This window comes from Corvus kubaryi, unplaced genomic scaffold (assembly GCF_017639235.1).
Source record: "Corvus kubaryi isolate FWS band 111438036 unplaced genomic scaffold, C.kubaryi_AGA036_p1.0 37354, whole genome shotgun sequence".
In the NCBI taxonomy this organism is placed as follows: Eukaryota; Metazoa; Chordata; class Aves; order Passeriformes; family Corvidae; genus Corvus; species Corvus kubaryi.
Window position 1 is genome coordinate 13395892 of NW_024581116.1, and position 24169 is coordinate 13420060.

General features: G+C 45.8%; 1 long non-coding RNA gene across 1 annotated transcript; it reads right to left on the reverse strand.

The window, feature by feature from the left end:
* Positions 1 to 2462: 2462 nt before the first annotated feature.
* On the reverse strand, positions 2463 to 14432 carry LOC121667008. The gene is made up of 3 exons (XR_006016877.1): positions 14101 to 14432; positions 13302 to 13462; positions 2463 to 6572 (listed from the first exon to the last, which is right to left on the reverse strand). It is a non-coding gene; the product is annotated as an uncharacterized LOC121667008 (long non-coding RNA).
* Positions 14433 to 24169: the final 9737 nt, after the last annotated feature.

Sequence of the window (24169 nt, forward strand, 5' to 3'; positions counted from 1 at the left end):
CTGTGAGGATGGTGAGGCACTGCAACAGGTTCCCCAGAGAAGTTGTGGGTGCCTCATCCCTGGAAGTGTTCAAGGCCAGACTGGGTGGGACTCTGAGCAACCTGGTCTTGTGGAAGGTGTCCCTGCCCATGGCAAGGGGATTGGAACTGGATGATCTTTAAGGTCCCTTCAAACCCAAACCATTCTGCAAGTCTAAGAACTCCTCAATGATGGCTGAAACAGAGCATACACCAGGCAACAGATATCCATCTCAGAGAGACCAGTGGCATTAAACCTTCCTCATGCCATGGCAGCTGTCCCCTTGTTAGACTATTGGGGAGGTTTGGACTGGACAGAAGGAAACCTCTTTTTCCAGGAGGGTAGCACAGAACTGGGACAGGCATCTATGAGGGGGAGTCTCTGACCATGGAGGTTTCTAGATCATCTAGGGAAGGCGATGGGTAACTGGCTTTACTGCTTTGGGCAGCATCATGGAGTAGACACACACACACACATATATACACACAAATGTACACACACACACACTGCAACTAACCCAGCTTTCTGTGAGACACTAATCCTGCAAAATCACAGAGTTTAGGGAGCATCTTTAGGAAATCCCACGTCAGTCCAAACAAGGTTTTCTTGAAGCAACTGCAGAAACTAAAGTTTGAGGCTCATAACCCCAAATCACCAGGTCAAATCACAGACAACCTTAGATGGCTTTTCAGCCAGCATATCTCACTCCAGAGGAGAAAAGGTAAGCGGGGTCTTGCTCTAGAGACATCTCACAACCCTTCCTCGAGGAAGAAGAAATGGTCGTCAACATGGGAGACCATCTCTCCAGTGTCCCTTGGCTGTACATCCCCACTCAACCTTTGGTCACCCCTGCAACATCAGAATTTCCTAACCAAAGTAATTGTTTTGTAATTTTCAAAGCAGATGGCATTTCCCTTGGAACAGGATCTGATTTCTTTATATCAAGGATCAGACGGTCAAAGTTGTGCTTGGACAACCCTTACAGAACACAAGAGCCATACTCAGGGTTCATCCATGTGCAAATGTTGGACTATTTCTTTACTGAACAGACAAATGAAAGCAATGCTGAAAGGCTCTGTGAGAAGTCAAATATAAACTCTGAAAGGGTGTGAAATCAGTACCTACGTGTGGGAAGAGAAGCCATCATCTTAATTCACCTCTTAATCTTCTATAATATTTTGTTCCCTTTTTGTTTTCGCCCCCTCTTCCATTTCAGCAATGTTAAACATAATTTAGACTCTGAATACTATTTGTCTGTCCTCACCTCATACAAAGTGAACTTCCCACTGAACTTTTCATACTAAGAAAACACTCTTGAGCCTAACATTGAAAGTTGCTGAACATCTTTCCAATGCTGCAAAGCCTCAGCTTTCATTTACTTCAAGATAAGTGGCTGACACACTGCTCATCGTAGGATGTTCTCCTGCTGAGTCTATGCAAAGAAGAGCTCAGGTAATTATTAAAATCTTAATTTTAGCTGTCAGTAATAATTTCACTTCTGCCTGTCAAAGAGGGTTGGACCCCATGCTGGAGCAGGGGAAGACTGAGGAGTCCTCCCCCTGAGAAATAAGGAGCAGCAGAGACAGGTGTGATGAACTAACTGTAGCCCCCATTCCCCATCCCCCTGCAGCACTGGGGGGAGGAGGGGAGGGAATTGGGGAGTAAAGTTGAAAGAAAGAAGGGCGGGGTGGAGGGGAAGGTTTTTTAGGATTTGGTTTTACTTCTTGTTACTCTACTCTGATTTGATTAATAATAAATTAAACAAATTTCCCCAAGTGGAGTCTCTTTTGCCCGTGGCAGTTGTTAGCAAGTGTTTTCTCCCTGCCCTTATCTCAAATCATGAGCCTTTTGTTCTCTTTTTGCCCCCCTGTCCAGCTGAGGAGGGCAGTGATAAAGCAGCTTTGGTGGGCAGCTGGCATCCATCTGGGATTAACCCACCACATGCAGTCTATACTTGGTCCTCAAAGCCTTTGTCTGTCCTTCCTGTGCGCCCTTTCATCTTTGTGCTCTTCTCCTTTCAAAATCTGTATAGCTGGCCATTAAGAACAAGAAGAGATCTATGGATTTGATATTCAGGAGCAAGCAGCCCAACAGCCATTGCCTCTCGGGGATCCAGACCCTTCAGGAGCGATGGCCAAGGCAGTGTGGGGATGCACAGCTGGGATTCAATATTGGGAACCCTCAGGAACACCAGTTACTGGGTACTTGTGCTGGCAGGCTACAGAGGTGCTGATAGGAAACAAAGAGGTCCCCTTGCCTTCTGGAAGAGAATGGCAGCAATTTGATAGCTGCCCCAAGTACGGAGATACAGAGAGGCATTTTTAAATAGTCTCATCTGTTTTAAAAAAATTAGATATGTCCCGGCCTTTTTCAACTGATTTATTTCATTTTGATCAGTCCTTCATCTTTGTTTTAAAGATAATGCCCTAAATTTCTCAAGCACAAAGCCTTGGCAATTACTTACTGCTACAAAGCCCCTGTTTCTGTAAGAAAATATTTTTATTACTTTAAAATCTGAATTACATTTCAACCTCACAGGTAGTTGTCTCTGCTGGTGTAGCTACATAGGTTTGTGTCTCTTTTTCAACTGAGATAATTTCACTAATACCTGTGGTTCCACATTACAGCACAGCCCAGAGGTGGTTGCATCGGTGGGGAAATACCTGTGCTGAGGGGGTAGTGGGCCAGGCAAGCAGTGACAACTCTGCACACCATCTTGGCCAGTACCAAAATGTTTATGCAACCACATGGTTATTTCAGTAAGATAGATATATTCTATATATACTTACGACTGACTTGCACTGAAGCAAATATTAATATATATGTATGTACTACTTAGAGCTGCATGACTGTGTTTGATAAAATAGAAGACATCGTGGTTTTTACTTCTATTAAAATACTAAATTCAAGCAGCAGAAGCACCAGTTATGGGGGGACTGTTTCTTCCTAACATCCCCCTGGTTGAGTCAACCTCCATGAACCGGTAAAGAATCCCATAAAACTCTGCACAAAGCAGTTTTCAGTTTCACAGAAATGTATCAGTCTAGAATTTTACAGTGCATAACCTACTCTCTTATTATTATTTACATTTTTATAGCACACGTGTACAGATAATATGCATTGAGGTATTCAGGGCAAGTAATGTGCTTTAAAATTGTAGTAAAAAACCTGCCACAAAATAGTCTGCAGATACTACCTAGGCATTCGGAGCTTAATTATATTCTTAGTCAATTCTGATTTACATTTAAATTACAAATTACGTTTTGCTAACATTAATCTACAATGCTACTTAAAAAATACATATTCTATGGTACATGAATAATAATTCAAAGCAGTCAGATCTTGTTGGATTGCTATGATCTCTTGATAGCAGGGGGTGAATAATAATATTTCTAGAAAGTTTTCTCCATTTGAATATATAATTCCTCAATGTATATGCCTTATACATTTAAATTCAGCCGACCATCCATGGTGCAAACAGTTGCCAGAGGATTTGTAGAATGAGCTGCCTGCACATGCATTTTCTAGAAGACTTCAGCGTAGCTACATGGAAAAATGCTGTAAACCAGTATACACTTGTTACTGGGCCAGAACAAGGAGCTTTCTATCAATCACTTCACTCTGTGACCCTGTTAAATGTCAAGAACAGAGGAGGATGCATGGACATCAGCGTGTGGCTGGGAGGTTTTCAAGGAAGCGTCCGAAGTGAGCAGGAGAGTTCATCTGGGAGGATGTCTCCTCTTTTTCCCAGGGGGAGGCTTTTGCTGCCATGGAGCTGTCTCAAGTGTTTGCACTCTTCCACAAGTAGTTCATGGTCTCCTGTTGACTACAAGCATGTGTTTATGGTGCTCATGGAGCACATTTTGCTCTGATGGGTAATAATTTCCATAAATCTCCAAGAAAATGAGTTTTTAAATAGCCTTTAATTAATCCCATTCCAGTCCAATGACAAGTATCTTCCTTTGGGTAAAACCCTGAAACTAGGTGTTTGCTTCTTATCGCGAATTCCTTTGGTGTAAGTATTTGCTACTACTGCTGTGCTACCCCCAGAAAAGGCCTACTCTGGATTTATATTCCATGTAGCCAGGGTTGATCTCATTATTTCACCTGCAGACCATGTCCTGTAGCTCACGACAATCAGAACGGCTTAAGTCAGTTAGAATGAGAGTTAAGCAGGTTTGTATAGCATTAAATTCTGTTTTAAACTGAAGTTTAAGAAAACTTCAGTCTTGAGTTTCAGAAACATTGAAGACACATTCTCAGTTAAAAAATCCATGCTCTTCTGTAAGGGAGAATGGAAAGGGGTTGTGAACACAAAATACAAAATAAAGCAAAAACATAGTCACTCTCACTCACAAACAGTGGTGACTAATAGCCATGACTGTTCATAAAGCTGAATTTATCTTTAATTTCCTCTTGAAAACTTTTTAGGAGCATGAGTAATATTATTTGACATTAATTTTCCAAGGAAGCTTCTTGTTGGGTTTGGGAAAGAAGTTGCCCTGTAAATGCTGTAACAAATTCACCTGGATTGTATCAGACTCAGGTCTGATTTGCTGTAGAAAGGACTCATTTGCAATAGCTACTTAAAAAACTTTGAGGAAAATGGTCAAAACAGAGGGCCTAGCTACTTTAAAAATCCTTTTCCATCCCCGTGTACCTGAAGGAGAAAAACAAGTGTTAGCAGCTTTACAGAGATACACTATCTTCAACAACACATCTGGGAGGAATTTTGCTGAGAAAATGGCTCCAAAATGAAGTGAATGCGGCTGACATAATGGGAAAGGAGACAGATTTAGGATTTATCTTCATTCTCAAAGATTTTATTTCTTGTTATTCTTCAGGACAAGGACCTGCCAGGGAGGACACTCTGGCACATTGAAATCCATCTATTTTGCAGGGCAGCTCTGGGAGGGGGTAAACACACCATTTCAGTCTCACTATTGCACAGTTGGTAAATCCTTTTCAATAAGAATGGTGTTGAGCAGCAAAAGGGTATGATTCTGGGGGCAAAAAAAAGAGCTTAACTTTGCATATACAAGGAATGGGTCCAAAAATTTATGAAGTTTAAATTAGAAGGTTAAATCAAGAATCTATATAAATCTTCATTTTTCTATTAAACAACCGCTTTTCCAGTAAAATATTATCAACTTTCTCTGCAAAATACATTATATTGGTCAATATATGGAAGGATATGAATTATATTCTCATGAGCACAATAAACTTTGTAGATGTAGTTCTCAAAATATAATTACTTTTTAAAGCCATTTTCAGCTTCTTAAAGCCCTGCTACTAGTGGGCTAGTGTAGAAATATGATCAGCATCCCATGTTCCATTATGGTAGATAGTAATCCTTTAGCTTTGATCTTGCTGTTCGGGCCTGTGTGTTGGGAGCAGGACCTGAGGTTACTCATCTATCCCTAACGCAGTGGTGCTAATAGTGATGGAGTGCAGCACAATACCAATGTGAAGTTGGGGATGCTCTGGATTAGTGTTGGCACTGTCACTGCTGATGGATGCCAGTACTTCACAGACTGGGAATGGGCAGCAAACAGCTCCCACACTCCTTTCCTGCATCCCTGAGGAGCATGGCGGCAGCTCAGGATCTGGTCTTCCTGCTCCACTTGGGTGCCTTCAGGTTGTCCTCCATCCTGTCCCACACTGGCAGGGAGCACCCCCAGCTCCATCCCTCACCCCAGCCCGATGGGAGTCCCAGCACCTATGGCCAGCCAGGCAGTGCCAGCGCAGAGGTGCCCTCCTTCCTCACTCCTGTCCATGTCTGTGCCTCTGCAAACTTCAAGAGCTGACACCTCAAGTGAGTGCCATGAGGATTAACCACTTTCACCTCCCTAACACCTGAAGCTGTCACAAGGGCCATACAGATGTTGGTAAGAGGATCCATAAACATGAGTCTCCATACACAGCAGTTCAGGTGTGTCTCACAGGTCTGGACCTGGCAAAGTCCCTTATTTAGCCTCAACCTAGCCAGGAACAAAGACAAGGCAGGGTCTCTTCAGATTTTGACAGGTTGGGGGAAAATTAGAGCATCCTCTTGAATAGAGATGGTTCCACCATGTCTCCAAACATCAACTGTATTTGTGTTGTTCACCAAGCAAGACTCCTCCACTTTATGAGCTATGTCACTGTATTCACCTTTAATGCTTTCCACCATGGGAAGTTACTCTCTTTGGATAGAGGGGAAAACTCTAGGTTGAATAATCAATTGTGTGTTTTCCTGGCCTGGGACTGTATGGAAGAGGAGACAGACCGTCCCACCAACTACCTCCCTGCTGGTATCTTCCTGTGGGCCTCTCCTGTTGGTGTGGGAGACCAAGAAGCAGTTCCTGGAGTCTTGATCAGCTCATGTGCTGATCACCGCTGCAGTGGTGACTTCAGTGAGGGACGCACATTCATTCTGAAATGTCATTTTTATTCCTCCCACCAGTTGTGCTTTTATTTACTGTTTAATTTGTAGGCTTCTTCACTGCTCTCTCCACTGTCACCTGGATGCTGTGCCTCCAGACGTGTGCTGTTTCCAAACTGTGTGCTCATGGCTGTGGGGTTTAAGAACAAAAGAGAATTTGTAATGACCAAAATGCATCACATTTGATGCCGCCTCATTTGTTCACCTCCTGACTAGCCCGTGGCATGGCTGCTATCCTGCAGTCCTTTTTGTCTCTGTCCTATTCCCTTGGAGGTGCTTTTTTCTGAGCACGCACCTGTCTCCAAAGCAACTAACCACTTTTGCTGGGAGCGAGGCTGCTGTTCGCTGCCGCCTACACACGATACCTCCCATCATGGCTGTTCTCCATCGCCATAGAAACCATCCTCCCTCTGCGGTGCCATCCTGGCTGACCTGCTATTTGCTTTATCAATCTGTACCATCTATTCCCAGTGTGGATGCCTGTTTCTAGTAACAGAAACACCTTGTAGGTTATATCTCATGCCAGAACTGAGTTACTTCTCTTTTATCAGTGTGAAAGTGTGGAGCGGTTAGGTTTGGTTTTGGTTTTGTCAATTCTAGCAAAAAGACAAGCAAGTTTTTATCTGTGGTGATCTGTTTACCCACTGATTTTCTGATCCCGTATTTCCCCCCCACTTTCCCCTGCCCCTAGCCCTGGCCACTCCCTCGGGCCCTCCCTATTGGTTCCTGTACCCCAACCCGCCCATGTACCGCCCCATAGCCCCTGAGAAAACCCCCCTGCACCCAGATCAGGAGGTCTCTCTACCTCTGGGGGTCGCCAGGATGAGATGTAACTATTAAAAGTCCTCTGAAACCCTCATGGGGAGACCCTTCTCGCCTCCTTTGCCATCGCTGGGTTGTAGAGCTGATAGTTGCTGGAGCAAAACTGTGGAGCCATCCGAAATGGACTACGGGAGTGCAACAATGGTCACACTGCCCTAAGCAGCTTCGCTGAGCTCTCAGGGAAAGCTGCAGCTTGCTAAACTAAACCTAGTACTGCAACATTTATCTTTCAATCACTTGCCTGAAAAATATTTGTTTTACATTATGTTTTAACAGCTTAATCCCTCAGGAAGAGACAAGGAGCAGAGGTTGACAGCTGGAGGTTGTATTGCTTTTTCTTTCTACCTCTCTAATTTCCTTCAAAGCAAGTTAGTTCCTGAAACAGATTATTACTTTTAAAAACCACTCAAGGTTTCCAGAAGTCTGAGAATGACCCCATTAACCACTCCAGAGTGCACTTCCCACCAGCATTGCAAGTAGCGCGGGTTTGGTTTGCCTGCTGGAGTCCTGGAGGAGATCTGGCATGTGCCAGGACCCTTCCATTACCTCCAAACCCTGAGAGAACATCACATTTGGTCCAGACCCTCCCTACATGGAAGGCAAGAGAGGATGTGAGCGTTTCAAGGAGACTCACCTGGTTCCAAATTTTGGATGGTGAAAATGGAACTCCCTTTTTACCCTTGAGGGGCACCTACTTGGTATATAGCAACTTATGTGCAAAATATGGTGGCAGGAATTGCATGTCAGACATTGAAGTTGACTTTATGAAAGTTTGTCCCACCTCTGTCTTCTCTTTTTTTCTGCTATATTATTTGACAGACAGATGGGAAAATATAAGGAAACAAGGAGGCAGTATTGCTTACAGAGCCTTTTTAGTATGCACTGCTTTCTCTCTAGGAAAGTATCTTTGCACCCTGATCGCATCACCTCTCAGGCTCTTTTTATCATAAACTAAACAGACTGCAGTGTTCATGAGTAAGGACTTTTTCCAAGCCTTCAAATAATTTTACTGGCTCGTCACCTCTTCTGAATATTCAGGATGAATTTCAGTCTTTCAGCCTGAGGGTCTCTGGGTTTAGATTTTCTTTCACATTCTGTCCCAGTTTGCTAATTCTCAGTCCAAATGTTCCCACTTTTTCCATGTCATCTCTGCGAGGAAGAGCTTCTTACGACAATGGGTGAAAATACAGGGCACTGCTTTCCTTTGGCATGACCGTGCTGATGTTCACTCTTCCCCTGGTGTGAATCAATCCCCCAGGAGCTCTATTTGTTGAGTGCTCTCCAGCATGATTTGTGTTCACTTACTGCATCTCAACAGCCGCTGCTCCTTGAGGGAGGGATGCAAATCCTTGTCCGGAGGTTTCAGAAATCCTGTTCTGCCACTGCTGTGTTGGACAGTGTCCCACCCCATACGGAACAAAACTTTCTCATTTAAATACTGACACACATGAGTTTATTATCCATTTTCTGCAGGCATTTTTCTATCACACAGAAATGGTCACTGGAATGATGAACAAAAAGGCAGGGATTCCAGCCAAACCCATGTCTGCCTTTAGTTCCAATAGGTAGCCAGAGAAATGCTTGGAAGTATTCAACCAGCTCTGGTTTTTAATATTGTGTTTACATGTGTAATGGCCATGTGCACATAATAGCTGTCCCCTCCCTGCTCCACCCAGCACTTCCCAGTATTGCTCACTATAGCTTCGAGCAGATATGCCTTATGGCCATTCCCAAACTGGCAATGGCATAATCCAGGGAAAGCACCTCAGCCATTACACATGCAAATGCACTATCAAGAACATTATTTTAATAGATTTTTCACAGATAGCTTCTCCTGTTTGTTCCACTCACCATCCCAGGGACCCATTCAGACTGGGATGCAGGGAAGGGGAGACACCAAGAGGGAGGCAGGGACACACAGCAGTTTTACTGCTGCCTGTGCTCCTCAAGACCATCACAACTTGGAGCTTCCCAGAAAAGAAAAACAAGCCAGTCACCTGACCACTTCTGGCAGGTGACTCTTCTGTGAGATAAAGCACCTGGAATCACAGCTGGACTGGCCCAAACCCAAGCACAAGGGCCCCGAGTGCTTTAGCCCACCCTTGGTCAAAACCTGCCTTGATTTCCAGCTGCTCAGAGCAGCAGTCAGCAGCAGTGGCCAGCTTGTACAGCCAGCTTCTCCTCCCAGATATTTCCAGCTCTGCAGCATCTTTTCAGACCTGCTCCTGCAGCGATCTTGTTGATGCAGCTTTCAGCATGAACACAATATGAGCTCCCTTAGCAGCAGCAGAAAATTATCTGTGAGCACTGGTCAAAGCTGTGAGGACATGTGCAGTACAGAGCGTCCATGCAAAAGCACTGGAGCACGATGAAAAGGAGGATTTAGCATCATTGAGGACATCTGTAGCAACAACATTTTCCCACCCTGTACCTTTAAACTTTGCTGGGAACATTATTCATTAAGCTGTGGTCAGTGCAGGAAATCAGTTTTGGACATCTTAACAGAGGCAATCATTTACTGTGCTTGCTTCTTTATGAGTTCTCCTTGGATTCAAGCAAATAGAGCAGCCACTTGGCAGCAAGTGTAAAGTGCAGGGTCGCATCCCCCTGGAAAAAAATCAGGATCCACCTTTATTTTGGTTGCTGCCATCAGAGCCAGAGAAGCTGAGGGTGCAACAGTGGCACTGAGTTGGGCTGGAGGGGTCAGAAAGGCAGCAGGGTCACACACCTTGCGGTTTGGGCACATTGCTTTTCTGACATGTGTGTGACATGTACTTGCATGGCACTTGCACATCATAAACACCCCAATTAAATTATAAACTCATCCATTTTCAGTCCAAAAGAGGCACTTCCTTTACTGTAACCCATGCTGCTACCCATGTAGCAATAAACACACAGCATCCCAATGCTGCACTGTTCTGTGGTAAAGTAAGCTATGAGGACTAAAATCAGTTTTAAGCCCTCAATGCATCATTCCTGTCCTTATGTATTATTAAACTGTGCTCTAATTCCCAATGCAGCAGGATGAAAATGAGTAGGAGTCGGTGACAACCTACAGCCAGCATTTGTGTTTATTTTACCCAGAAGAAGAAAAATGTCTTGGCCATTTTCCTGAATTAAAAATTGGGTTTGTGTTGCTTGCTGAGCTGGGATAATATGATCAAAGGATGAAGCAGTGGAGTAGAAAACACCAAACTGTTAGCCCCATAGCCATAGGAGAGCTGCTCCTTTATTTTGTTGTGCAGTGCCTGGCTGTGAGGATCACTGGCCTGTGGGCATGACAGCAATGCAGATCTGCCTCAGCATCGCAGTGATGGGAAATGGCACAGGAGGAAGAAGAACAAGCAAACAGCTAAAGTTACCACACTCATTGTGTTTACCATGGCCAAGGCCTGCTGTCTTCCACCTGCTGGCCATGCATTTATAATGGGATTGCTCTGGGATGTGATTTCTTTAGGGAATGAATTCCAATTTCCATAACAAATTCAGCCCTTGAGAAGCACAATCTACAGCACTCTGTGGCTAATAGCTGTCTCACTGACAAGTTATGCTATTCACAGCCCTATTTTATCACTAAAGGGTTGATGGAGATGACAATCCTATTTTTACCTGTTCTGCCTTGCCCATGAAAAACTCTGTTTACCCCATACTCCTCTTTCCAAATGCTTCTTTACAGAAAGAAACATTGTGTGAGTGGGATCATTCATGTAACCATTGCTACTGGAGAAGGACAGAAAGACTTCGCAGTCTTCCTGGAAGCAAATGGAAAGATGGTATGGCACCTATCTGCTACCAAACCACTGCTCGTGAGCACTTCCAAGGAGCTGCCTCACTAGAGTAAAACCAGAACTGTCAAGTGCCAAGACACATTGCTGACTCCATGAATTCCTAGAAATTTTTGCAGTTAACTTTTGTTGTCATGTCACTAAAGGTATTCAAGAACATTTTGATATGGCCTAACCTGTTATTACCCTCCCAGGGCAGGGTACAGGAAAAGAAGATGGCAATCACCCACTGTTTAATTACCCTGTCCATTAGTTAATCCTTTCCTTCTCATGCCCAGGAAGATTTCGCCCAAGATGAGCTCCTGCTCTTCACCTCCATGGAAGAGTGAAAGAGGCCAAAGCTTGAGCAGCTCCAGCCATCTGCAAGTGGACCCCACCAAACAAGCTCCAGCTCCACCAACTGCTCCTCAGCAATGCAAAGCTCCTTCCTCCCTGTATCAGCTCATCCCTCACCTCTGCAAAAGGTGCAGTGAGACCTTGGGAGTTCAAGAAGAGCACCCATGGGGTAGAGTGAGCAATCCCAGGGGTTTTCATGCTTTGAGGAGATCACCATTAGTCTCTTCACCCAAGAGGGCTTCTGCCAGTTTGTGCACCAGCAGAAGATGCTGCAGGGTTTCACACTGGGGGAAAAAAACCTGTCCTTTTTTTCTGAACTAAGAAATAGCCTTTGGAAAAAGCAGGAACTCAAAGTGTGCTCATTCCTCCCCTTACAACACTGAAATAATAACAAGGCTGCATTTTTGTGAGCAAACAACAAGATCTGCCTCAGTGCAAGGATCATGGAAGAAGAGCATGAGTCAGGAGACCTGGACCTGATCCTTTGATGTGCTGCATTCCGAGGGTCTGGGAGAGCTCAGCAGCTTTCCACGTTCCCCCGACTCCAGTGCTACCATGGCTTGCCCAGCTCTCTGAGCAGAAGGAGAAGCTGGGGAAAGCATAAGATGCTTTTTGGGTGGAGGAAGTCCAGTAACCTGCAAAACTATGAATAGCTTTATGTTACTCAAGGCACGAAACCAATTGAGAGGGGAGAAAGAAACCCAACTCTAAATCTTTTCCCTATTAAAATAGAAGCTCTTCAGGTTCCTCTTCAGCATATTCATATAAGGCAAGATGCACATGTCTTGATTTCAGCTATGAAAATTGTGGGTATCTCATCTAAATACTTTTGGAGAGGGAAAAACAGGATGATGACTTTAGCTATGATTTAAGAATATAAATTAATGTGTGGGCACTGTGGACTGTGAGGGCTTTGGGTCTGGTGCCATGACCCATGGGAACAGAGACATTAATCTGCATCTGGGAAAAGAGTATAATTTCAAACCAATGTACTGTTGGTCAAAATGAGTACTGCCAAAGCAGTGTTGCCATAAATTGTTAAGAATTTCTTTTTGCTTTCAGCACTAAAAGTTTTGAAAGAAAATCCTGATTTTCCTCTATGAGAGAGGCTCTCAGAGAAACAGATTTTGCTCTCTCTTTTGTGGGCTTCACCATGCAAACTCTCTAACTGAAAGGACCATTTATGAAGAAAGGCAATAGAATTGTGCTTTTCTTTTAGACAGAGAAAAGGCATCCTCTGCATTGTAAGAGAAATATCATTTGCAGCCCAATGACAGTATCTCTTTGTAAGCCTTCAGAGCCAAAAACAATTAAATTCAAACCTTTATCCATCAATATAAAGTCCCACTTTCTCAGCTAATAAAACCTCGAAGAGCATCCTGTTAACCATTGTAACATCCCTAGATGAAAAGCTGCTTCTTTTCCCCCCCCCTTGTGTTTTCTCTTGTGTTAAATTAAGCATTTCACAACAATTTACAATATAATTAAAATTCAGAGTCTTCAGGATGGCATGGAATAATTACAATTACTCATTGTGAAAATGGGCGTGGAAAAAGTCTTATGACTTGTTCTTACTGATCCAACTCACACTTCATTACAGTACACGCAATACTTCATTTGTGAAACCAGTGTAATTGTATTTGCAATCTGTGCTATCATGATGGTGTGAGGGAAACAAGCAGCCTGTGAGCAGGGTGGCCACCGAGCACGCTGCCCAGCCTCCTGGTCGCGATGAAATCGCAGGCAAAGCAAAATAAAATGCTTTTGCTTAGCAGGAACAATACTCTGATCTCACCCTCCAAACAGAGAATTTCCTGCTCCTGCTGCTCTGATTCAGCAGCTTGCTCTGAGCAACAGGAAGAAAACAAAGAGGAAGAGGTCAGGGAGGAAGGCAGAGGTGGAAGCCCGGCGCTCACCCATCCTCTCCTGCTGGTCCTCCTGCCGCAGCCTCGCACGTCCCGCAGCCCTGGAGCTTGGGGCTGGAGCTGGTCCCGATGCCGGGATCCATCCGTAACTCTGGTGTGGTTTTCCCGTGCAGCCACAGCGCTCTCTGCCTCTCGCCTCTCCCCAGGTCCACCTGCAGAGCCAGTACAGGAAGGGTCCGTACAACACCCAAATTTTTTGGGGGTAGATGGAGAGATCCTGTGTCATTTTACCAACTGATGTGCACCATCCACAGCCATGGAAGTACAAGGTACTAGGAATTCAGAGTGACTCCTGTAAGCCCATCTCCTTCCCACTGACACATTAAATCTCCTCATTAAGACAGATGAAAGGATGGCACTAGAGGCATGCAGGGGAAGAGTAATGCCAAGCTGTGGCAATTCCCTTCCCTTTGCATCCACGACAGCCATGCAAGCCTAGCCTGCAAATAGTAAGGCAGTGAATCACCCTGCTACTCTGGATGTGGCTCTCACTGCTTTTATGCTTGATATCATGGATGTCAGTGAGGTTCCTCCTGATTTACTACAGCAGCCTGAGATGAACAGGAGCATGCAAGGCTCATGAAGCAGAGCCATATGATTGCAGCACAGCCTCCTGAAAAGCAAGACACGAAGACAAAGATGGGACTGAGAGCAGCACAGCAGAGCCCTCAGAGTCTCGGTCGGCATTGGACAGAAGCTGGACTAGAACAAACAAATTTGAGCAGACACCACGTCCTATTACATTGCTAACTTAAATGCTGATTAAATTACCTTTTCAATTTGTATTTACCTGAGGAATCAAATGTATGTATTGCTGGTGGTATTCAAAGGCTCCCTGCAGGTTGATCTGCAGCTTGTGATGACAGGCTTCCTAGTGGAATGCTGGCACTGAGTACCAGCAACACAGTACTGGTAGGTCCCACACCGAAACCTTCCCACCTGAGCATTTAACATGGACAGTTATTTATGCAGTGACTCATGAAAAACAAATAAACAAATAAGAAGGGAAGGGAAGGGAATTAATTATTCTCAGGTTTTCTGCAGCTGAGCTAGTAACCCCCAAGGTGAGAAACCCAGGCACCAAGCTCTGGCACTCTGCAGTGAAAGCAGGGCTGCCCCTGCAGACAGGCAGCATAAGGCTGGTTTGCCCCACAGCCCCTGTACTAAGTGAACTACTCAGATGAATATCCTTACACAGCAGCCACAGCTTTTGCCCCAAGGCTCTAGAAATGCTGTCTCAGTGCTGGTACATTAACTAGGGCCAGGGCCCCAGCCTAGGTACTGGCAGGCAGGTGTCCACACACTGGCATGCTCAGGGCCAGGAGCCACAGTCCCTCAGAGGCAGCCTGGAAGGGATCACCTTGTCCTTGAGATGTGAGCTCTGCCCCCAAGCCAGAGGCCCCTGTGGTGCAGGGTGATGGTGAGGATGAAGGCTTTTGCAGAGCTGGGGTAGGACACAGTGCCACATGTACACCCGAATTCAAACTGGAAGCCACCTCCCCTTGGCTGGGAAGGCAGAAGTACCCCGCGAGTCACCACTGGGGGAGCCCCCAGGGCTGCAGGGTTTGCTTATGGCAGGGCCCTGTGGGGAAGTCCAGCAGCTGGCCCCAACACTCACCTGCAACCCCTGCACAGCCCTGATGTGTAGCTCGGCTGCAACCCAAAAGCATTCATCATTAAAAAACCCAGTTCTACGTATATTTAACTCCCTAGAAAGATTATGTGAGTCAGTATGATGGCATCGTTAACGCACAAGTTCATCATCTACTGCACCAACCCCTATCTGCCATATTCCTCGCAGTCCTGGACTTTGCTCTTGGAAAGTTCTGTGCCTTATACAGGGCATTTGCCCATGCAATAAGGAAATAGCATTGTAAATTTGTTTTCCTTCTTTTCCCTTTTTTTTATTAGCAGCCTCATGTAATGGGCTGACAACAGGTTAATTGTATCTAATGTAAAATTTCCAGGAGTTTCATTTTGCTCTGCAGTGCATGTGTGTGACAGATATGAATTGTGTTTAGTACTCACATGAATACCAGGATAATAGCCCAGTGGATCTCACTGCTTAGACTATGGAAATAGGAAAAAAAAGCCCTCTTTCTGGATCTGTATGGCTATTTCTTGCCAGCCTAGATCCAGCTGCATGCAATCCAAATATATTCTATGATTAAAAGCATTTTGCCTGATAATGTATTTGTAGACCTAACACTTGTACTGGGTGCAGAACTGAGCAGCCTGCTTTATTTCATAGGCGGGGTGCTTGGCAGAAGTTTGGCAGCTGCCTCCAGCTGTGGAGCTCTTTCTCTCACCAGGTGCAGATGGCAGCAAATCTCCTTCCTCCATGCTAAAATGCAAATTCCACCCTTTCCAAGCTACTGCACTGGATAATAACCACTCTCTTTCATAATAAAACTCACATATACTGCCAGGAATACCCTCAAGAAAGGGCAGAGAGAAGGGAAGAGGGAAAGACAGAGATGTATCCAAAGTGTAGCAGACAAGGCAAGGGAGAAAACTTGAGCAGTGGTGTAGATCAATAAAAAAATTGCAGTTAAGCAGGGATCATGGGGGTTGCAGCAATTAGATTAAAGAGGGATTGAGTATAATTTAAGAGGATGCTGTTAATATGCAATGCTTTCATTTTCCAATTTAAATATCACTGTAGCAGCCAGAAAAGGCTGCAAATGCCTTCTAAGCGAGTGGGAGAGGGATGCAGGGTACAGGATGCAGAGGGCCATAGAGGGGTCAGGTGCAAGGAGCAAGCTGGGGAGAACATTGCTGAAATCTGTGAATCAGTTCAGAGACAGCTTCTATCAATAGCCTTATCATCAATTCCCATGTTTGCATCAGGAAAGAAACAGGCAGAAATACACAGGTTTAACCATATTTTCCTACATGTTGTTTATTTGTGAGAAAAACCCATCCCCCCTGTACTAACATGGTCCTTTCCCCCCCCACACACATACAGATACGTTGTTTGCTAATTGCAAATTGCTCATAAACACGGGGGCACTAAATTTAGGTTGAAAAGCTGTTTCTTTGTTTGGAAACAAAACAAACAAAGCAAAATAATTACAGGAGTCCTGCAAGTGAACACAATAAAAAGTCAAAACAGAGGCAAAACAACACTTTTCATGTCTAGAGCTCTAGCATGTCTGCAAAGCTGCATCAGGGTCGGTGCCTCCTCCTTGCCAAAAGGAAAAAAAGAGCTCTAATCCACTCTAGAGCCCCTGGCAGAATTAGGAAAACCTTCTGAATTTCCTGCCTCTGCAGAGCCCACTGGAAAAGTTTGAGGTGGGAATGTCATTTTGAGAGAGATTTTCTTCTCAGCATCATGGAATATGAAATACAATTCTTGATTTGCTTAAAGGCTTTCCATGCCAACAGAAAGCAGTCAGAGCCAGTCCTCAAATCTAACACCAAAAATCCACAACAGGGAAGGCCCATGTGATGCATGCCTCAAGCCCACACCAGCTCTGCCACACTGTTTCTTACCTGCTGCCAAGACATGATTTTTCCATTTTCCCTTTGGAGCTTGTGGGAATGCTGTGCAACCCCCTGAGATTTCTAGCAACCACCAACCATTACAGCACTCTAGATGCTGAGATTTTAGTAAACTGCTTCAGCTTTGAACCCAACTCTACCCCAAAATACATTTAAAGCCCAAATCCTTATTTTCTCCCTGTAAACACAGAGGTGAGCACTGATTTGGGGGTACGTAGAAAATGACCATCCACTGCCCCTCTGGCTGTTTCCCATGTGTTCCTAATAAGTGTCCATGTGTCCCTCACCTTCATCAAATAAAGTGCTGCCAGGGAAAGAGACTGGCAGAGAGACGTGTGTTGGGAAGCAGCAAACTCCTGCTTATGACAGTGGTGTGACAGAAAAAAAAGCTGCAGAAAGACAAGTGCATTTTAAGAAACAAGGGCAACATCATTAAAACTACTTCTTGTTCCCAAGTGACCGACTAAAGTGTTGGGTAACTGTTGGGAGTGTAGACAGGACCTCACATGTCCAGTATGAAGCAGCTCCTCGGTGTCTCTGCAGAATAATGCAGCAGGAAAAATCACTGTGGGAAGGCCTGGCTGGCCAGAAATGTGCAGGAGAGGCATGATCTGACATGACTGGACCTGGATGCCTAGGAGCAGCGCCACCAGCCAGGGAAGCAGAAGAGCTCATTCTGGGAGCACTGGATCTGGGCTAAAACTCAGGAAAACTGGGTCTAGCTGTAAGGACTTGCTCCTGCAGGTTGGGGTGCTTTAGTGTGTTGGCCTTTTCTCTGGGAGCTAAGGAGTAGCAGCTCTGGACCCCCTCATACCAGCCTGCTGCTGGACATTTAGGAAATAACAGCAAGTATGGGAAACATCCCACTGAACACAGTGTTGGCAGTGCTGGGGAGCAGATCCCACTCAGGACACTCGGTTGATGCTCGGTTAACCAAAGGGGTTCTCACAGCACAGGCACAGGGCTGAAAGCTGTACAGCAAGGATCGCTCTGGTCCGGCTTGTGACTGAGTTTACTTTGTACAGACCAAAACATTTGTTTCCCTCATAAGTTTCTCAGTCCAGGATCAGACACACCAGGTTAATTTTGCTCACGGACCATTTTTGGTTTTAAGTCTTCTAAAAATTTCTTCACTAACACATGCCTTTTCAATTTATTTATTTCCTTGATTTTCTTACCAGCTACCAACAGGTTATATTTAAACCTCACATATGGTATTAGCTCCTTGATGATATTTAAATTCTTATGGGACGTATGTGGTCTTAAAAATGAAAAATTAGGTTAATTGTTTGACCAATTCAATAAAGCAGAGCAGCATCCCTGTGATCTAAATTCAGGCCTGTGTTATCTGACAGGGAGGATGTTTTTTATTTGTGTCACGTAGACAACTTTCCCGCATACATCATGACATAGCCCCCTGACATCAGTGCAGGTGCTGTCTCCCTGATTCCCTTATTTGCATGTCACTACCCTCTTGATCCCAAGGGCAGGAGCAGGCAGCCTGCAGCAGGTACTGTTTTGTGGCAGGCATGACTCCTGATCCTTAAATGTTGCCTCTGACTCAGCAGTGACCCCACGATTAGTAATTGGGAGAGGAGCACCTTGAGCCATTCCCTTCACATCAGTGATTCCCAGATGACTCACTAGCGGCATGAGCTGGCACAGCTCTGTTGGAGACTTTTGGGGAGTGGTTGTGCCCGCTGCTGCACAACCCACTCCCCTGCCTGGCTACATGGGCTGTGCAGAGCAAGAGCTAAAGACACTTCTGAGCAGTGTAGGTCAAGCAGCAGCCCCCAGGCAGCCATCTGGGGTCCTAGGGTGTCATGGTTTAGTATAGTTGGGGTTTTTAGTAAACAGGGCTTCAGCCACGGAAGTGATTCTCTTGCAAAGAGGTGCTTACAGCTTCCTCTATGACCCAACAGAACCAATCAACTGGCTAGTTTGAGTATTGGCAACTTTTTTAAGCCACTTAAGAAGCTTGACACACCTCTGTGATCCACATTTAAGAATGAGCAGAGCTTGGGAAACCTCTCTTGCTTCCGGCCTTTGGACAGGTAACTGGGAGCCCGCAGCGCGGCGCAGCGGGGCCAGGCCGGGCCCTGCTTGGCCTGGGCCAGCCATGAGACAGCCATCCTGGAGCCGTGGGGCCCTGTTCCACCCGCAGCCCCTCAGTGCGAGCCAGCCCCGCAGCCCTGCTCCGTGCGGGTGGCGCAGCCCGGCTCCCCCCGCCTCCAGTGCGGCCAAAGATTCATCTGAGGCCACTGCCTGGCAAAGATCATGTGGCCAACAGCGATAAGCGAATTCCAGCTGCGGGGCTGGGTGAGATGAACTCTTTTAGTGCTGTAAGTTTCCTCCAGAACAGATGAAGCCTGCAGACATCAATCCTCTTCCGAGTCAGAGGAAGAGGGAAGGTGGAGGCAAGTGAAAAAAACACCATAGAGACACCAAAGTCAGTAAAGAAGGGAGAGCTGAAACCCTGAGGGAGAAGAAAGAGGAGATGCTTCAAGCCTAGAAGCTGAAATTCTGTTGTAAAGCTATGGTGATGGACTATGATATATCAGAGTACACATTGTAATTTCATGAAAGCATGGGGGGGGTAGAGCATTCAAATTGCAATCATGAGCAAAAGTACCTGTGCTGAAATAAGCAAATGTTGAAGTAGCTGTGATTTGATGAGAAGCTTGAACAGAGAGAGATGAAAATTATGAGGACCCTTGCTCCCAGGGATGGACAAGACTTCTGTTCCTGGAGATGAAGACGCTCCCAGAGATAGGTGAAGAGAACCTTTTCTTTCCTTAAAAATGGTACCCCAGTAGCTCAAGATTGGACCCTCAAAAGCAGTTGTGGGGAAAGCTGTAAGATGAGGGAAGGGACTTTCACATGCGAGCAGAGAATGAACCCGGGCGGCTGTCTCGCTGTGACAGTGAAGCCATGAGAGAACTGTTTCTTGTGGAGATGTCTCCCTAGCATGAGTAAGAGAGACTCCTCTCCCTAAGTGAACTGAAAAAATTATAGAGGTGGTAAACTGACTGAAATCTCAAGGGTTGTCTTTTTACATTGTCAGTGGGAGAAGGGAGAAAGCTGGGGGGAGGAGAAGTGTTCTGAAGGTTTAGTCTGACTTTTTTTTTCTTTCTTTTATGTCTGTTAATAAACTTCTTTATATTCTTTTAAGTTTTGTGCCTGCTTTGCTTTCTCCTAATTCTTATCTCACAGAAGAAAAATAAGTAAGTAATGGATATTTTGAACCAAACCACTACACTTAATTAGTATTTCTACCCAGTTACAAACTGAACCCGCTACACAGGGGAAGGCTGAGTGTGGGTCTTCCCTGGTAGGAAGCCCTCTGACACCTGGCTCTCTTCGACTGGAAGTGGTCTCTGTTGAGTGGAAGGAGTGTCCACTGATTTTTCAAGATTCACGAAATAGTCTAATCACCTCCAAAAGTCCAAGGGGAGAAGGCTCCTTGAATGAGGGAGGGAAAGGTGAAAAAAAGCTCCTAAAGCAAAAAAAATTATGGAGACTGAGAGTGATGCACAGAATGCAGGTAGGGGATTCAGACAGCCCAGTGCATGGGCAACAGGTGCCTGTCATACGAGTATCAGCATGTGCACCTGCACACCATCTCTGTAGCAAGAGAAACGTAAACCAAAATCATAGAATCATAGAATTGTTCAGATTGGAAAAGACGTCCAAGTCCAGCCATTAACCCAGCACCACCACCACGTTCACCATTAAACTATGTCCTCAAGTGCCACATCCCTTGAACACTTTCAGGGGTGGTGACTCTACCACTTCCCTGGACAGCCTGTTCCAGTGCTTCGCAACTCTTTCAGTGAAGAAATTTTTCCTAATATCAAAAGTAAACCTCTGGCAGAACTTGAGGCCATTTTCCCTCACCCTGTCTCTTGTTACTTGTGAGAAGAGACCAACCCCAATGTCTTGGGGTGACTTTATGATGTGTATCCCATATCGCTGCCCTATGCCCAGAAATTAATTTTTGTGCTTTTCTATGCCTCTAAACTGAGCCTGAGAGGGGGAAGGAAAAACTGAGCAAAACTTTTTCAAAGCAGTTTGCAGCTTGCTCAAGGTCACACAGAGATAGCCACTTTTTTTTTTCCCCAGCTGCGGCAGGGGAGTGAGGAAGCACCCGGCTTGTGGCTTCTCAGTCAGCTTTTGGCCAGTTTTTCAGCTTCTTTTTCTCCGGAGAGAGACTGAGAGTTGAACTTTTTTCCTTCCCTGGAATTTCAGGTTTTCTCCCTTTTCTGCTGGACTGCTTCAATATCAGAACACATTGGGAGGACTTTCCACTGAGCGCAGAGGGCCTGGCCCTGGGCCAAGCCCAGCTCCGAGGAGACCAAAGGGAGGACTCTAACACTTTCCCAGGTTTTATTCTCCACAGCGAGAGATTTTATTATTTAGCATTATTTTCCTTTTCCCGTGCATTTGTTAAATAAATAGTTTTTATCTCTTTCACTTTCCTTTGAGGAAAATTTATTTTTCCCGAACCTGGTGGGGGAGGGATGGTTGTGACCTGCCTTCTCTCAGAGGATATATTTCTAAATTAGGCCAAACCGAAACACCCTACCTGGCCACAACCTCCTTTCAGGGAGTTGTAGAGAGTGATAAGATCTCCCCTGAACCTCCTTTTCTCCAGGCTAAACAACCTCAGTTCCCTCAGCTGCTCCTTGTAAGAGATCTTTTCTAGACCCTTCACCAGCTCTGTTGCTCCTCTCTGGACTTGCTCCAGCACCTCCATGTCCTTTTTGAAGTGAGGGACCCAGAACTGGACACAGCACTCAAGGTGCAGCCTCACCAGTGCTGAGTACAGGGGGACAATCACTGCCTATGCCTTGCTGGCCACACTACTTCTGATACAAGCAAGGATGTCAAATGTAAAAGAAGAAAAAACAGAAAAAATTGCCTTGCCTCTCTATTTTTCTGCTCAGTTCTGAAGGTGACAGCTGACCTGCTGTGTTTTCTATCAATCAAAACTCCTATGCCCCTCAAATTACAGGACATAGTTTGCTGGGAATCACTGGCAGGAACCAGCCTGGAGCTTGTCCTTGAACTCTTCATCATAAGAAGAACATGATCGCTACTGCCCCTTGGGTACCAAGGGCTGCAAAGGTGTATGTGATATGGGTGGGGAGTGGTTTTTCACACACTGAGACTCTGAGGGAAATCTCCAGTCAGCCCTCTGCCTCAGTGCATTCATGATACCCTCCCCTCCTGACAGTGCCCTGCTATTCCAGTGAGGAATAACAGCTGTTAGCTCCAACCTTGCAAGGCAGCAGCAGCTGTGTCTGTCAGCCGGGGTAGCCCTGATGCTGTGGACATACATCCAGCTGTGCTCATGGCCGAGCTCACTCAAAGCTCTTTCCTCCTCCTCCAAGCCTCTTTCCTCTTTGCAGCTGTTCAGCATGGCATGGGCATTGTTCTGTGCTTGCAGGGGTTTACTTTGCTTCCCAGGGCTCAGAGGAACCCGAAGGATTGGCATTTTACTCTGCACTGTGCTGCTACCATCCGGCTGGGCTCTGACAGATGAGCGCTGGCAAAACTTGCGCTGCTGCTGCTGCAGCACCCACTCTCACTCTTCTGTATTATTATTATACTAAATAGCCAGAGACATCATAATTTCTCTTAAGTGGCTTTAAGGCTACAGCCTTTTGTCCCAGTAGGCCTTGCCAATTGGCAGCCAGCAACTGGTGGCAGGTTGAGTTACCCTTTAATTTGGCTGGAGATGCCATTGGGTAGGGTGACTTTTGGAGGAGCTCAGAGCAGAGAGCATGACTTGACACAGTAATGCCATCCAGTAGTGGGCAGGCTGGCAAGCCAGACCATGGGCACCCCAAAAGCCCCAGAGCAATACTGGCTGGTGCACATCCCTGCTGCAGCACGAGGGCAGGAGCTTCAACCTCCTCCCAGGGATGATGGGCTGCAGGAGGACACTGCCAGGTGGACTGAGCTGTTTCCCAATGAATGTAGAGCAGCACCAACCTGCCAAATGGCCACCTGAAGCTATTTATGAAAACACTGAGCGAAAGACAAATGATTTGTCTAACCAGACCTGCCGTAACAAGCAATGTAAACTCTGTGTGACAATGAGGGAAGCAAACCCCACTAATGTTTTTCTTGCTGGGGATGCGGAGGACTCTCCTGTCTGGAGCGGGGTTCTCCTGCACAGTATTCCCCTGCATGCCATGAGTCTCCTCACAAAGGTGGGGGCTGCCCAAATCGGGACCCTGGGCCCTGGGGAGAGCCTCTGCAGGTTTGCTCATGCATGAAGCACACATGGGGTGTCTGGCAGCACTTTAGCCGTGTGCTGCACTGCAGCAAGTAACATGGAGCTGATGTGCAGGGATTGTAATGCCTTGGGAGGCTTGGGAAAAAGTCTCCCTCCTGTTTCAGTGATGGGATCTGGGAGAAATGATGATGTGTGTTCTCCATCCACTCCTCATCAAATGCTGTCAAAACTTCCTCCTGTGCATCCTTGTTCTTCCACATGCATCCTCCACCACAACCCACTGGCAACCAACCTTTGTCACAAGTGGACTTTTGCTTTATTTTTTTCTTTTTTAATGTGAAGCTGGTGACAACCAGCTTTCTGTGTGCAAGGCAAATGGTGACTCACAGCCCTTCCCATCTCTGCATCCAGGAGAGAGCTGCCCTCCCTTGGAGTGGCACTCTGCAAACAAACCATGTGTGATAGGGAGAGGTCCCACCATTCTATCAACACGTTCTTTGCCCAGGACATTTAAGGCACCCAGCATTTTAGAAAAATGGACATTTTTATTAGCAAATTCTCTTGTCCTGGAAGCAACTCTTTTCACTTGCATCTTCACATTCATCAGCAAAGTCCCCGAGATGCAAAACCATCATAAACTGCACCAAGCTCCGTGGTGCCCTGGGCCATCACTTTCCCAGCCCACGCTGCACCAGAGCTGCAGCCTTCACTTCTCTTTCCCCTTCATCCTTCTTGGTTTTCAGCCTGACACCAGTCCTACACTTGGTTTACAGACAAACAGAGACTTTCCCTGGGTGGAAGGGAGGGAAAGGCACCTCTGGCCTCAAGATGGGGGGTCTTCGTAAATTGTATAAATCAAGGGAGGGAGGAACAGGCAAATTTGCATCAGGTCTTTGATCACTCTGACCACATTCCCACCGGAGAACGTAAAGTGTGTGAGGACCCACAGCCCAAATGATGCTGTACTATAAGAGAGCTGGATCCCTATGTGGGGAGAAGAGGCAACAGAGAATGGTTGACATGGCCAGCTAAGGCAATCTAAAAGGCTGACATTTTATTTAATTTTTATATTTCTATGTTACTGCCTGCCTTTATTTCCTTGCTGCCTTTC